This window comes from Cupressus sempervirens, chromosome 8 (genome assembly GCF_028749045.1).
Source record: "Cupressus sempervirens isolate cs-2001-9-10 chromosome 8, ASM2874904v1, whole genome shotgun sequence".
NCBI lineage: Eukaryota > Viridiplantae > Streptophyta > Pinopsida > Cupressales > Cupressaceae > Cupressus > Cupressus sempervirens.
This window is the reverse complement of record NC_143125.1, coordinates 670695231-670709563: the sequence shown is the minus strand read 5'-3', so window position 1 is coordinate 670709563 and position 14333 is coordinate 670695231.

The window sequence follows — 14333 nt, the reverse complement described above, 5'->3', positions numbered from 1 at the left end:
CATGGTAGCTAAATTAGGGATAAACCTCCTCACAAAATTTATTCTACCAAAAAAACTTTGCAAAACTTTCTTATGACTAGGTAGGGGAAGAGCAAGTATTTCTTTTGTTCTTTTTGGATCAATGGTTAAATCATCCTTAGATACAATGTCTCCTAATAATTTTCCTTGATTGGTAGCAAAGTGACACTTGCTTGGATTAAGGGATACCCCAAACTCTCTACACCTTATGAACACTTGTCTGAGATGACCAAAATGATCTTCTATATCCTTTGAATACACTGTGATATCATCAAGGTAAGCCAATACAAACCTTTCAATCATGTTTTTGAAGGCCATCTCCATTGCCTTTTGAAATATGGCACCTACATTTGTTAGCCCAAAAGATATTTTACTATAAGCATAGGTACCCAATTTGGTGGTGAATGTAGTCTTGTATCTATCAGACTCTTTGGCCATCACTTTATTGCAACTAGAGAATCCATCAAGAAATGAGAACCTCTTTGAACCACTAACCTTGGATAATATTTTCTCCATGGAAGGAAGGGGATGATGATCTTTGAGGGAATCTTGGTTGAGATCTCTAAAGTCCACACACAATCTAATTTCTCCATTCTTCTTCCTAACAGGGACAAATTTTCTATCCATGATGAGTTCTTGATATGGAAAATTATATTAGCCTCAATTAGCTTGGATAGCTCTTTTCTCATTAGTGGTTCAATCTTAGGATTCACTGGCCTCTATTTTTGTGTTACCGGTTTGACATTATTAATTAAGTCTATGGTATGTTGAAACAAACTTGGGTCAAAACCCTTTAAATCATCACGTGTTCAAGAAAATATATCATTAAATTCTTAACATAGATGAATGAAATTTTCTTGCTCAATTTGAGAATATACCTTTCCCATGTTTAAGGTTTTCCCATCAACAACCACAACTAGTATATAATCATCTTTGTCAACAACTAGGTTAATGGCTCTGTCTCCTTTTTAGTCATCAAGGTTGAAGACACTCGCTAAGGTAATGAGACCATTAGGAAACTTTTTGGAACCAAGATTGATGATTTGATGTCCATATTGGTCGTGCAACCTAGATTGGTTTCTCTCTAAGAATTCTACCTCATTCTACAAGAAACTTACAATTTGTGCATCAAATTCAAACACTTTCCAATTAGTGTTTTGTCAAGAATAGCAGGCCTTACTACCACTTTAATTTTTTGCTTCTTTTTAGCTTCAAGGTTATTTGGAATATCACAAGATGCATCTAGTACTACAAGTCTATCAATATATCTATTCTCCTTCCTAGGGATGCTCTAAATATTAAATGCATTGAAGCTTTCAAGAAAATCCCATACTCTATGCTTATAAGACTTGAGCAATCCATTCTTAGTGATATTCTAGTTTCTTACCTGATTGATCACTAACTCACTATCTCCTCAATGTTTGAATTCCTCTTTTTTGAGAAAGTAAAAGACCCTAAATCAAGGAATCATACTTGGCCACATTATTGGTACAACTAAATTGGAGCCTAAAGGAGAAGTAGTACCTTACTTGTGTAGGAGAAATCAACATCACACCCGCCCCTGATCCATTCTTATTCCTTGATCCATCAAAATACATACTCCATATCCCACTCATATCTTCTTTGCTCTTCACAAGGTTAGGGACAAGAGCATCCTTCTCTAACATACAATATGTACCAAGACCTATCTCAAGGGTTTCTGATATGGGATCAAATTGATATGCATTATCCCATTCATCCAAGAGAAAATTAGGTATCTCCACTAGAGAAGTGGTAGACTCATCTACTATGTCATTCTCATCCATTTCTAGGATAGTGCGATTCATATTGATGATATTAGGGGTGTAGGGCTCAATATGATGGAGGGCTAGAGGCTCTTCTCTGATTGAAGCCTTGGTCCCATATATTGTTCTAAAAAAAAAAAGAGCAATCAAAAGATATGTAACCACCTATTTTGGTAGTAAACTCTCTTGAAAGACAAATGGCAAAGTGTGGCTTGACCTCAAGAACTGATATATCTTGAGCTATAAGACAAGTAAGGCATGCATGTAGGGCCATTTCAACATTCCTAAGGATCCCTACAGTCTTGATAGTGCTACCATACAACTATAATACATCCCTAACAATGGGCTCATATTTCATTTCTAGAGCATCAACAACACACTTAGGCATCACTGAACTACTAGCCCTTGAATCAATCATGTAATTGTGGACTAGTTTATCCCCTATAATTAGAGAAACACAAAATGGAGGAGGTATAACCTTTTTACTTATTTCTACCTCCCTTGATGTTGTACTAGGCTTGTGGCACTTTCCATACTAGGTGGTTGATCCTTTGGTTCAATACTTTCCAATTCTTGTTGTAGCAGCCTCTTTTGCATGGGTATAGTAGAAACAACATCCCACATGGAAGTATTCACATTTTTCTTCTTCATCTACTCTACCACACTGAATGAGGCATTAGGTGCTTTGGTAGAAGCCTTAGGAACTACATCTGTAGGTGGTTGAGTTGGAATAATTAAGGGGTCATTTGTATCTCCTCTGCCATTATTCTATCTTTGTTGTTGAAGGGCATTGGCTTGATCATTCACCTTTTGTACATGAGGTACTGCATTTGATGTTGAAACTTGATCAGGAGGAGGAGGGGTAATATCTTCAATAGCTCTTCTTTTTCTCCTAGTTTTGTGAGCAATGGAGTCCTATTTTACATTACAATATTCCTCCACCTAATGATTCATGAAAGAGCAATCACCTTGCCTTTACATATGTGAGGCATCCTTGGGTTGGTTCTCATTATATGACTATCCTATTGTAGGCTCTTAGTTGGTCAAAGCTAAATAGGATTCAACATTTTGACACATACAATAGGCATAGGAGTAGTTGTAGGAGGGGAAAAAATCTTGGTCTTGAGCCATGTTGTTTTGAGGGACTATGGGCCTACTTTGATTTTCATTTGAGGTAGAAACATGACTATTCTGCCTACTCTAATCAAAATAATTTTTCCCATAATTATGATTTGGAAGCATACCATTGTTTAAAGTTTAATATTGCAATTGATGAGTCTTATTACCTTGAGCTTGCTTCCTTTCTGAAGCCACCACTTTGTTTCTCACCTTTTGAATCATAGAGAAACTATCCTCCAACCTCCTATCTTGAATTTGCAACTTTTGTCCAATATCTTGCATTAATTCCTTCAACTCTCCTAGCTCACTATATGATGTAGAAGCTTGAGGGGCTAGATCAAGAGGTTGTGATCTGAAAGTTGTGGGAATAGGGGCTATTTTTGGTTGGTGATTCAGGATATCAAGGAATAAGGGCATAGGAGGCCTTGGAGCTAACTTTCCTCCTTGTATTAATATGTTTTTTGCCCTTTTTGCTATCTCATAAGCATCCAGTAAGATATCTACTCCCATAGTTTGGATTGTAGTGGCAATATCACTGTTAAAAGCTCTGAGGTAATGTAAGAAGGCATTACTAGGGGTAGGTTTTACTTAAGTAGGTATTCTATCCCATGTCTTCTGAAATCTATAGTTGAAACTAGTCATACATTCATGGGGGGGTCTTTTTATGGTGGTTAGCTATTCTAAAAGTGACAAGTAGTTACTTTTGCCCTCAAAATGTTTACATAGTCCTACTTCAAACTCATCCCAATATATTATAGAACCATGTGATAGACCCCTATACCATTGTAGGGCTTTTCCTTTTAAAGATGAAGCTAGGAGTCTAATGGCCACATCATCTTCTAGAACACCATGGATATTGCAGACATTTGTAACCTCTTGAATATGTTCTAAGGGAGAGATAGAAGTTTTGCTAGTAAATTTAGGTATCCATTTAAGTGTAGGTATTGGTATGTCATGTCTTTGGGCCAATTAAAGAGAACTTCCACCATTAAAGGTGGAAAAAGCATGAGCTCTAAGTTGTGCCATATAAGCAAGTGATATATTGATATGAGTTGATGGAAACCTAGGTTGATATCTAATGACAAGTGGAATAGAAATTGATCTTGTAGGTGTATGTATTTCCCCTGTACTCCTAATTGGTGATAGAGACAATCTAGTCTTTCTTCTTTTAGGATTTGAAAATGAAAGCTCTTGATACTAAAAATTACCTCTAGAAGATGCCCTTGTTTCAGCTTTGGGCATGAATCACAACAACTTTGGTTTGGAACTAGATATGAAGGTGTAGAGTCACCAAGTGCTTTGTAGAAATGAGCCTCTTGAAGGCCTAGAGTCCTAAGAGAAACATTGTTTCCTCAACATTAAATTGAAATTATTCTCTTTTAACATTAGTGGACTAAAAATCTTCTTGAATATGGTCCCACTGGGCATGCTAAAAAGCGTTGTCACAAAAGTTTACATTCTTGTCCAAATTTTTTACCTAAGGAAAACCTTGTGAAACATGGAAACAACCTCCAAGCTATGGGACTTGAATTGTGAGGTTGAGTCTCCAGAGAAGGTTGACTTCCTTTACTATCAAGGTGCACCTAAGTGCACTTAGAGAAGAAAAGGAAGAAGAAATGCATGAAAGAAAATCTTCCTACTCTAACCTAAGGGGTGATGCACCAAAATAGAGTGTTTGACATTATCTCTACCCATAAATGCATAGTTAACTAGTTATAACCTCAAAGAATATAAATTCAAACCTTGCTTAATTTAACAACACAAGTAGATCAAACAACAAAAGAATGTTATAGGAAGAGTCTTCACTTAATATCATTCAAATGTCAAAAGTAGATATAATCATGCAAATTGTAGAATATAGACAACAATATTAACTAGAGGCAAAGAAATATTGCACAATGTATTAATGGCTAAAAGAGACTCAAAAAAAGATTAAAATGGTTTAGAAGCATAAGAAATTATAGTAGTGTGTATAGAAGTAATACTAGAGAATTAGAGAAAGATCAACCCTTATAAAGATTACAAAATATGCCTTTATAGCTTAGGCATAACTAAGATATTTCTAACTAAAGTTACTCCACAACTACTTCCCTTAAGATGATCCAAATAGAAGATTTGATTTGGTACACTTGCAGAGGCATGAAAATCATGGAAGCCCTAACTAGAGCAAACCTTGAAGTGATGGAAATAGTACCAATCAATGTAAAACTCCTCAAAATAGATGATCAAATAGTGAGAAGAGTGTTCTTTGCATGATTAAAATCCATTATTAACTTGAAGTGGTTGGGATTGATTAGAAAAATTAGATTGTACAAGAAAACCTAATCTTCCTTCATTTCTGGCTTTGAATTAGTAAGGTCAATAGGTCAACTAAGTCTTGCAACCAAGACAAGCCATGTGGACCAATTACATTATTTCCTTTTGCCACCTCACAAGGTCTTCATAAATTTTACTGTTCCATTGACCAACTAACCACGCCACCTTCTTAACTCAATCACTAACTACTCATGGAACCGTGAACTAACCGCAACATGACTGCTATGTTATTTCCTTAACCAGGCCCAATGGGATACATGGTCATTTTTTGCTTTCCCACATTACCTAATTTCTAGGCAAGTCCATAATGTGGGCAAGTTACAATCATCAATCACCAAATGATCAATGATCATGAAAGACCCTAGTTATTACTATGCTTGCTCTTAAAACTTTCGGGCCCACTAAACACTCAACATCCACCTCTATAGAAACATAAACCCTTGACCAATCAAGACAAAGGAATTGACACATATTTTCCACCTAGAAACTACCTAGCATTCCTTTCCAACCCCAGCGACCCACACAGAAGAATAGACCCACATGTACACATGTTAAAACCTCACTTTCCCAGATTGTCAGAATACAAGATGCAGGAAAGTAACTACTGATAGAATTCTAGTCATATTCCAACTCACATCAGGATGTCAACATACTAAAAAATGACCCACAAATAAGAAGCAAGGCCCCATCTTAGATGTGTGCCAAAATTTTGCTTCCTTGCATTCTTGAAAAACCTTGCATCTTGATAAAGCAGGAAAGCACCCGCTGTTGATCCTGGGAGATCTGACAGTGAAGGGAAACATGTGGGGGTTGAAAATAACTTAGGAAAACATGAAAATATATAAGGTTTTTATTTAATTTATTTCATATTTCCATGGAATTTTTTAATATTAAAGGTTGGACATAATTGTTTAACATTTGAATTCAAATGTGGCAATTTTGGTGGGAAGCCAAATTTGGCCAATAGAGCCCTAGAAGGTTTCTTTAACATATCCAAAGATCTTAGGAAAGGTGATCTTATATTTCCTTTCATATTTTTTATCATGCTTGAAGCCTTTGGAAGACTAACCAAGGCTTTCCAAGATCAAGGTCTCATTCAAGGAATTTAGGTTACTAAGTGTATCTGCAATATTATCCACTAGCACTTTGTTGATGATACCTTTCTACTAGCGCATTGTACTATCAATGAAGAAAATTCCTAGAAATCTAATCTTGATTTATTTATAAGAGTCTCTAGCCAACTTCTCAATGTTGATAACTTAGAAATTTTGTTTATTAATATAGACTTGGACCTTGAAAATAGGGTATGCAATATCTTGGGATTCAAAAAATGGACTTTCCCTTGTAAATATTTGTGCATGCCTCTAGATAAAGAGATCATGTCCCCCAACTTTTGGGACCATATCATTATGAACATGGATAGAAAAGTGGATAGTTGGAAATCTAGATGACTTTCCAATTTTGGTTGACTAACCATGATCAAATCGGTCCTTACTAGCCCTCCCTTATATCAACTATCTTGGCTTCCCTTAACATACAAAGCTAAAACTAATATTAAAAAGAAGATCAAAACCTTCTTCTAGAAAGGTATCTCTTAGCCAAAGAATATTTTTCTCATTGAGTGGGATAGCATTCACAAACTACTCAAGAATGGGGACATGGGTATAAAGAAGCTTGAGTGGCAAAGTAAAGCATTTGGGGGTAAACTAGTCTAGAGACTTTTTAAGGAATGCTAATAGAAGTGGATGAAAATAATTTTCCACAAATATTTAACTCCAAATGATCCTTTAAGTATTTTTAGAACAAACTCCCCCCTAGGGGTTTCTATTTACATTAAGGTCAATTTGTTTATTAGTGACCCACACTTAGTCAATTGGTTACATTGCTATAGAGCTATATAGTTGCTACCAAGTTTCTTAGTTGCTACCAAGCTTTAGAACCTATGTATAAATCATGCCAAGTGTAGCAGTGCCTACCAAGTTGTTCAGTGCAAGTGATGGAAACTCTAGTGTTAATTGAGCTCCATAGTGTTAATTGAGCTACACAATATTAGCCATGTTCTCTAGTGTTTACCAAGCTCATAGTATTAGTGATGTGAATCTAGTGTTGAACAAGCCATGGAGTATCAATCGAATGATTTAGTATATGTCAAGTTTGACAGTGTTCACTAAGTCATATAGTGCTAACCTAGTTCAAGCTACTTGGAAGTGATCAGTATGAACCATGCCTCTTTGTTGATTGAGTGATAGATAATGCTAAGTGTTGACAGTAGTTACCAGCTATCAGAACATCACCGAGTTTGCCTTTAGAATGTGAGTAACAATAGTTGGGCCAACTTTGTGGATTTTGGTGAAACTTGTATTGCACCTGACTCTAGTAAGTTGTGATTTGGATGGTATATATGTAAAAAATTGTATCATATCCAAATATGTAAGAAGGTATATGAAGATATGATGAGAAGACTTGTAAATTAAAGAAGGCTACAATTAGTATAAGGGACAAAAAGTATTATCTATCACAACAAGGTGATCATTACAATTCAAGGAATCTCAAGTAGAAAATCAGAGTCACAGATCAGAGATTAGCCACTTGTTCATCCTAATAGGTGCATTAGTCAAATCCTTTAATAGGGTAGGCTTAATAGTCTTTGATAATCTCCTAACCGAGTGCATATTTCATTTTTTGTTTGTAAATCCTTTGACAAGGTGGACCTCATAGTCCTTATTGCTCCTAACAGGGAAGATCATCAGAAGTGATCAATTTGAAGCCTTAATAGGCCAACTTTATACTTTTGTACTAAAGGTTGTGGGTATCATCCCCACCTAGTTTTACTTTCTAATTGTAAGGTTTCTGGGTCACCATATCTTGTGTCAAATCACTATGAATATTTATTTGCTTTCATTCTTTCATGCATGTAATTAGATCAGAATATTATATGAAGGATTAATTGAAATAAGATCAAGTTTTCTTGGTTCCCGATTCACCCCTCCCCTCTAAGTAACCTTTCCTACCTTATATTTCCAATAGTTAAAAAGTATGAAATTTTATGTTAGATAATATACCTCTTATCACTAATTATCTATCTTGGTACATAGAAAATAGATAATTTACTTTATTCTGGGAAGATTTGTGGCGTGTCTATATTCCACTCTCAATAGTTGTCTTCCCCAATATCTCCAACACACTCAAAGCAAATTGGGGTGATTCTTTCAATAATTATATCACTTTTTTAAATATTGATTCCCACTTAGGATGGGAATGGAGAGCCCCAGACAATGTCCCATTATCCCCTAAAGAAAAAATTAAATTGATGAACATCTTAAAAGAGCATCATATATTCCCCCTTATTTGGACTAATGATAAATGAAGTCACTATAGTGTCAAGGGGGGATATAATGCACTTTCATCTCAAATGCATTGTAACCTCATAGACCTCCCTTTGGACCTATGTTGAAACAAGTCATTCCTTTCAAAGAAATGCATGTTTCTTTACATTATGACTCAAAAGAGAATCCTTATTGTTGAATGGTTTAGAAAGATTATATGTTTAATACCCTCTTGTTATAGCCTCTAAAAAGTCAAGAAGAATCTACAGGTCATATTCTTCTTTAATGACCCGATATTGAATAATATTAGTCATGGCTTTGTAAGAAACTTCACTTTCACTCCTTTCTTCGTAACGACCTTCTAAATCATTTACATGTATGGCCCTCCAAATCTAGTAAGAATGCATATGATGAACTTTGGAAATCATCACCAAATAAATTATCTTGGAAATTACAAAAGGAACATAATTGAAGAACTTCTCAGGAATAAAAAATGAGTTCTTATTTATGTCATAAAATTGAGGCAAGTATTGTGGAAATATTAACAATAAATTATTGTCTAGTATCCCCCAAAAGGGATTCATTTTGAATTGGGACTCTTAAATGAATAAGGAATGGTTTAGTTTGATCATTCCTTATTACGTTGGTCAAGGAGGGTCTAAATCCAAAAAATGTCATCAAGAATGCATATGGAACTAACCTCCTTCATTATGACATAAACTCAATTTTTATGGAGCCTCAAAGGGAAATTTGGGACAAGCTATTATTGAATGTATTATTCATGATAGGAATAGTAAGGTGTGTTAGAAACTTACAATTGGAATAATTGTTGTTTTGTTATTGATGTCAAATCTCTTTGATAAGAAATATTGCTTCCTAATTTAAATGGCATAACTATTTGATTGATGAAGAGGATTTGAAAAATTTCTCATGATAATAACACCTACAAAAAAGGTTGAATTATGAAGAGAAAGACACAAATGTACATTTGATTAGTTAGACTTTGATAAGACATAGTGATTGTTTATATCAAGAAAGTTAAGTTGAGCAATAGGGTAAAAAGGTTGAGGAATGTCAAGTGATGCTAGTATCAACCGACCTACAGTAAGTGCCAAGAAAATCTAGTGTTGACTAAGCATCAGTATCAACCGAGCACGATTGTTGATATCAATCTAGAAGTTTTACAGTGACTAAGTGTATCAATCTAGAAGTTTTACAGTGACTAAGTGCCTAAGTGATAATTGAGTGTCAGAACTTAGTGATTGCCAAGAACAGTGTTGAGAATGAATTCAAGGAAATCATGAGTCCTAGTTGACTTAGTTGATTTTTTGGGATATGTAGAGCATGTTGAAGATAAGATTGATGAGTTGGATCATTAAATTCAAGGTGAGGATTAGGTAAATATGTAATATATAGATTCCAGAGAAGTTTTTGGAGGATGATCAAGAAGGTGGAAAGATATAATAGATCATGTTGAACCTGATTGTAAACCCTAAGATCTATGGTGATTATGGAAAATAACAAAGAAAAAATCACCTATTTAAAGAGATATAGAACCAAGCTAATAGTGAGTATGAGTATGAGTGTGAAATGCATGTAGAAGAAGGTAGATCAAAGACACAAAAGTGTAAATGTGAAGCTAAAGGAGATTTCTTGCGCATATACTTTTGATATTGATAAGTGAAATCTAAGAAAATGGCTTAAGTTTTGTTGGAAGGATAAGATTGATTTCTTGAAGGGTTTCCAAGTGAATCAAGAGCAGAGGTGATAGTGGAGAGCTTATTAGTGAATTAGCACATGAGGCAAATAGTGATCTAAACTTACAAAGTTAGTTGTAATCATACAGATCAAAACCCTACTGTCAAACTTGTATTGAATGTTTTATATCATTTATAGTATATATTCAAAAAAGTATGTTATGTTTGAGATAATAATTTTATTGATACAATAGAGACCGAGAAGCAATTGGATAAATAGAATAGTTAATGTTTTATGTTTAATTTCTCAAATGGTAATTATGGACCTTGAGTAACTGATTCACCCCCACCCCCTTGGTTATTATAAACATTTATAACAATTTTATCAGATCATAGTTCTTACAAAGAAAAGTTTGAAGGTACTTAAAGTCAAAGATCATGACTCACAAAAGACAGGTACCTAAATTGAACAAAGAGAACTTTCCTACATGGAAAACATTGACAAGGTTACATATATCCAACATAAATGATGATGCTATCAAATTTTTGGATAATGAGTATATGAACGTAACAACTACTCCTCTGATAGTCGATGAACTAAAGAAGAAGCAAGAAAACAATCAAGCAATGTTGGAGATTGGCTCAGCCCTAAGCTATACCAAGTTTGATGACTTAAAAGATTGTAATGGTGCAAATATAATGTGGGACAAATTGGAAAATATATATGGAGGTGATGAAAATGTATTTAGAGCCAAATCAAAGATCTTAAGAGCTAATTTGATGACTTGAAAATCATAGAAGGTGAGAATATAGTGCAATATTACACAAGAGTCAAAGAAGTTGTCAATGCAATTCATGGTGAAAATAGAAAAATCAAAGGTGAAACTATGATAAGCAAGGTATTAAGGATTGTACTCCCTATATATACCATTAGAGTGTCTATGATTCAATAACTAAGATGCACACTATGTAACACTTTGACATTGGTGTTAGGATTCGAATGTACAATACTTCTTTGATTAGTCACCACAAACTAACAATCTCCCACTTGGGGAATGATTAGAGTCCACCTTAGACAACAATCTCCCACTTGAAAATTGATCCTATAGCAATATTGCTACCACATGGGGCTCCCATTGGATAAAAGCCTTTGTTGTGTATTAACTCCATGATCATCAGTCAAGAAGCCCAATAGAAGCTAAGCAAGAAACCAATTTCTCCTTGGGGACTGCCTTCATAAACATGTCTACAGGATTATCACTTGTGTGAAGCTTTTCAAGCTGTAGTTGGCCATCCTCCAAAATAGACCATATAAAATGGTACCTGAGGTGTATGTGCTTTGTCATTGAATGAAAATTAGAATTCTTTGCAAGATGAATGACACTCTAGCTATCATTGTACAATGGGTGATCTTCCTACTTCTGACCCAATTTCTCTAGAAAATATTGTAACCAAATCATCTCCTTACTATATTCCATAGTAGCTACATACTCTACTTCTGTGGTTGAAGGAGCATAAACCTTCTACAATCTAGAAATCCAACTAACTTTAGTACCCACTATAGTAAAAACATACCCTGTATTACTCCTCCTTGTATCAACATCTCCTACCAGATCAGAGTTATAAAATCCACTCAAAGTAGAACTAGATCCTATGAAATGTAATGCCTTTGTAGTAGTACCTCTCAAATATTGAAGTATCCATTTGACAACACTCCAATATTCCATACCCAGACTACTCATATACCTGCTGATAACTCTCGCTACATGAACAATATCTAGTTGTGTGCATACCATTGCATACATTAGACTACCAACTGTTGATGAATATGGATGTTATACATATTATCTACCTCTTCTTGTGCCTTTGGGCACATTTCCTTAGTCAATTTGAAATGACTAGCCAAAGGTGTACTGATTGCTTTTGCATCTTGCATATTAAATCTTTTAAACACCTTCTTTATATACTGAGTTTGGGACAAATTCAAGGTTCTATTTTTCTTGTCCCATGTGATCCTCATACCAAGTATTTTCTTAGCAGCACTCAAATCCTTCATAGAAAATGACCTTGCTAATTTCTTTTTAAGTTCATTTATCTATTTCATATTAGACCCAAAACAAGCATGTCATCAACATAGAGTAATAGAATAATGTAACTCCCATTATCCAATCTCTTAAAATATACATAGTGATCATAATGACATCTATGGTAACCTTGTTTAGCCATGAAACAATCAATTTTTAAATACTATTGCCGGGGTGCTTGCTTTAGGCCATACAAAATCTTCCTTGACCTGTACACCAAATTCTCCTTCCCTTTGACCTCATATCCCTTTGGTTGCTGCATGTAAATTTCCTCCTCCAAATCTCCATGGAGAAAGGTTATTTTCACATCTAGATATTCAAGATGAAAGTCATCTACAACAACAAGACTTAGTACAGTTCTAATTGAAGTCATTTTTACAATAGGGGAGAATATTTCATCAAAAGCTATACCATTTTATGTGCAAAACCTTTTACCACAATTTTGGCCTTATACCTTTTCTTTCCTCCTTCTTTCTCCTTCAACTTATAAACCCATTTGTTAGGTAAGGCTCTTTTTCCTTCAGGTAAAGGGACTAATTCTCAAGTCTTTTTTTTCAATAAGGAGTCCATCGCTTCTTTTATGCCCAGTTTCCACTATTGTCTAGCATCTACATGTATTGCCTCTTTATACTCCTTTGGTTCACCAAAATCAATCTATAAAATAGAGTATAAAAAAGGAAAAAACCTTTGAGGAGGTCTACTCAACTGAGAAGAACATTTAACACTTATAGGAGTTTGTGGGATAACCTGTTGTTGCTGAGCATCAGGTACTTGTGGCATTTCTTTTTCAGGAGTCTCATCCAAAATCACATAGTCTTCTTTGACTTGTTCATGCTTCTTTTCCTGAAACTATTCTTTGTACATGACCTTCTCATTGAATATAACATCTCTAATTCTAATTAATTTCAGATTTTCAAAATCCCATAACCGATAACCATAGTTATCTATTTCATATCCAATGAAGGTACATTTATGAGATTTAGCATCAAGCTTGGTTCTACTTTCTTTATCAACATGGAAAAAGGCTTCACAACCAAAAGTTTTTAGAAATGAATAAGTTAGCTTTTTTATAGTCCATGCTTCCTTTGGAATACCACCATCCAAAGGAGTTGAAAGTTCTCTATTTATCAAATAGACAACAATGTTTACAACATCTGCCCTTAAATGAAGTGGCAACCCAATATGCAATCTCATGCTCCTTGCACATTCCATGATTGTCCTATTCAACCTCTTGGTCACACCATTTTCTCGTGGAGTTCCTAGAAAAATCTTCTTCCTTCTAATTCCATTAACAAAACAATAGTCTTCAATGGACTTGCTGTAATACTCACCTCCATTATCCGATTTGAGACACTTTAGCTTCTTTCCTATCTCATTTTCAACCAAAGCTTTCCATTTCATGAAGTTTCAAAGAAATCAGATTTTTTCTTTAGAAAATATACCCATGTCTTTCAAGTTGAGTCATCAATGAAAATAACATAGTAACAACAACCACCAAGAGATGATACCTGAGCCAATCCCCACACATTTGAGTGCACTAACTCCAAATTCTCACTCTTCTTCTCTTTTCAAACTTTAAGAAATTTGACTCTTCTCTATTTATTATAAACACAATTTTCATAGAAATCTAAATTAATTTTTTTAATCCTAGCACTAGATTCTTAGAGTGAAGGAATTTCATTCCTTTCTCACTCATGTGCTCAAGCCTATGGTGCCAAACAACTAAAAATTTTCTTGCAAAATTTACAATAGCTTTCCCTGCATTATCAATATCAGTAGGAACTAAAGTGGAATAAGTATTCCTAGTACACAAATACAATGTGCCAAACTTTGCACCTTTAGCTACTACTAATGAACCTTTAGTTACCTTCCAAACATTATCTGTAAACATGACTACACAACCATCACTACCTAGTTGTCTTGAATAAATTAAATTTGTTCTTAAATTAGGGGCATGCCTTACCTCCTACAACATCTAGTCATTTCCAT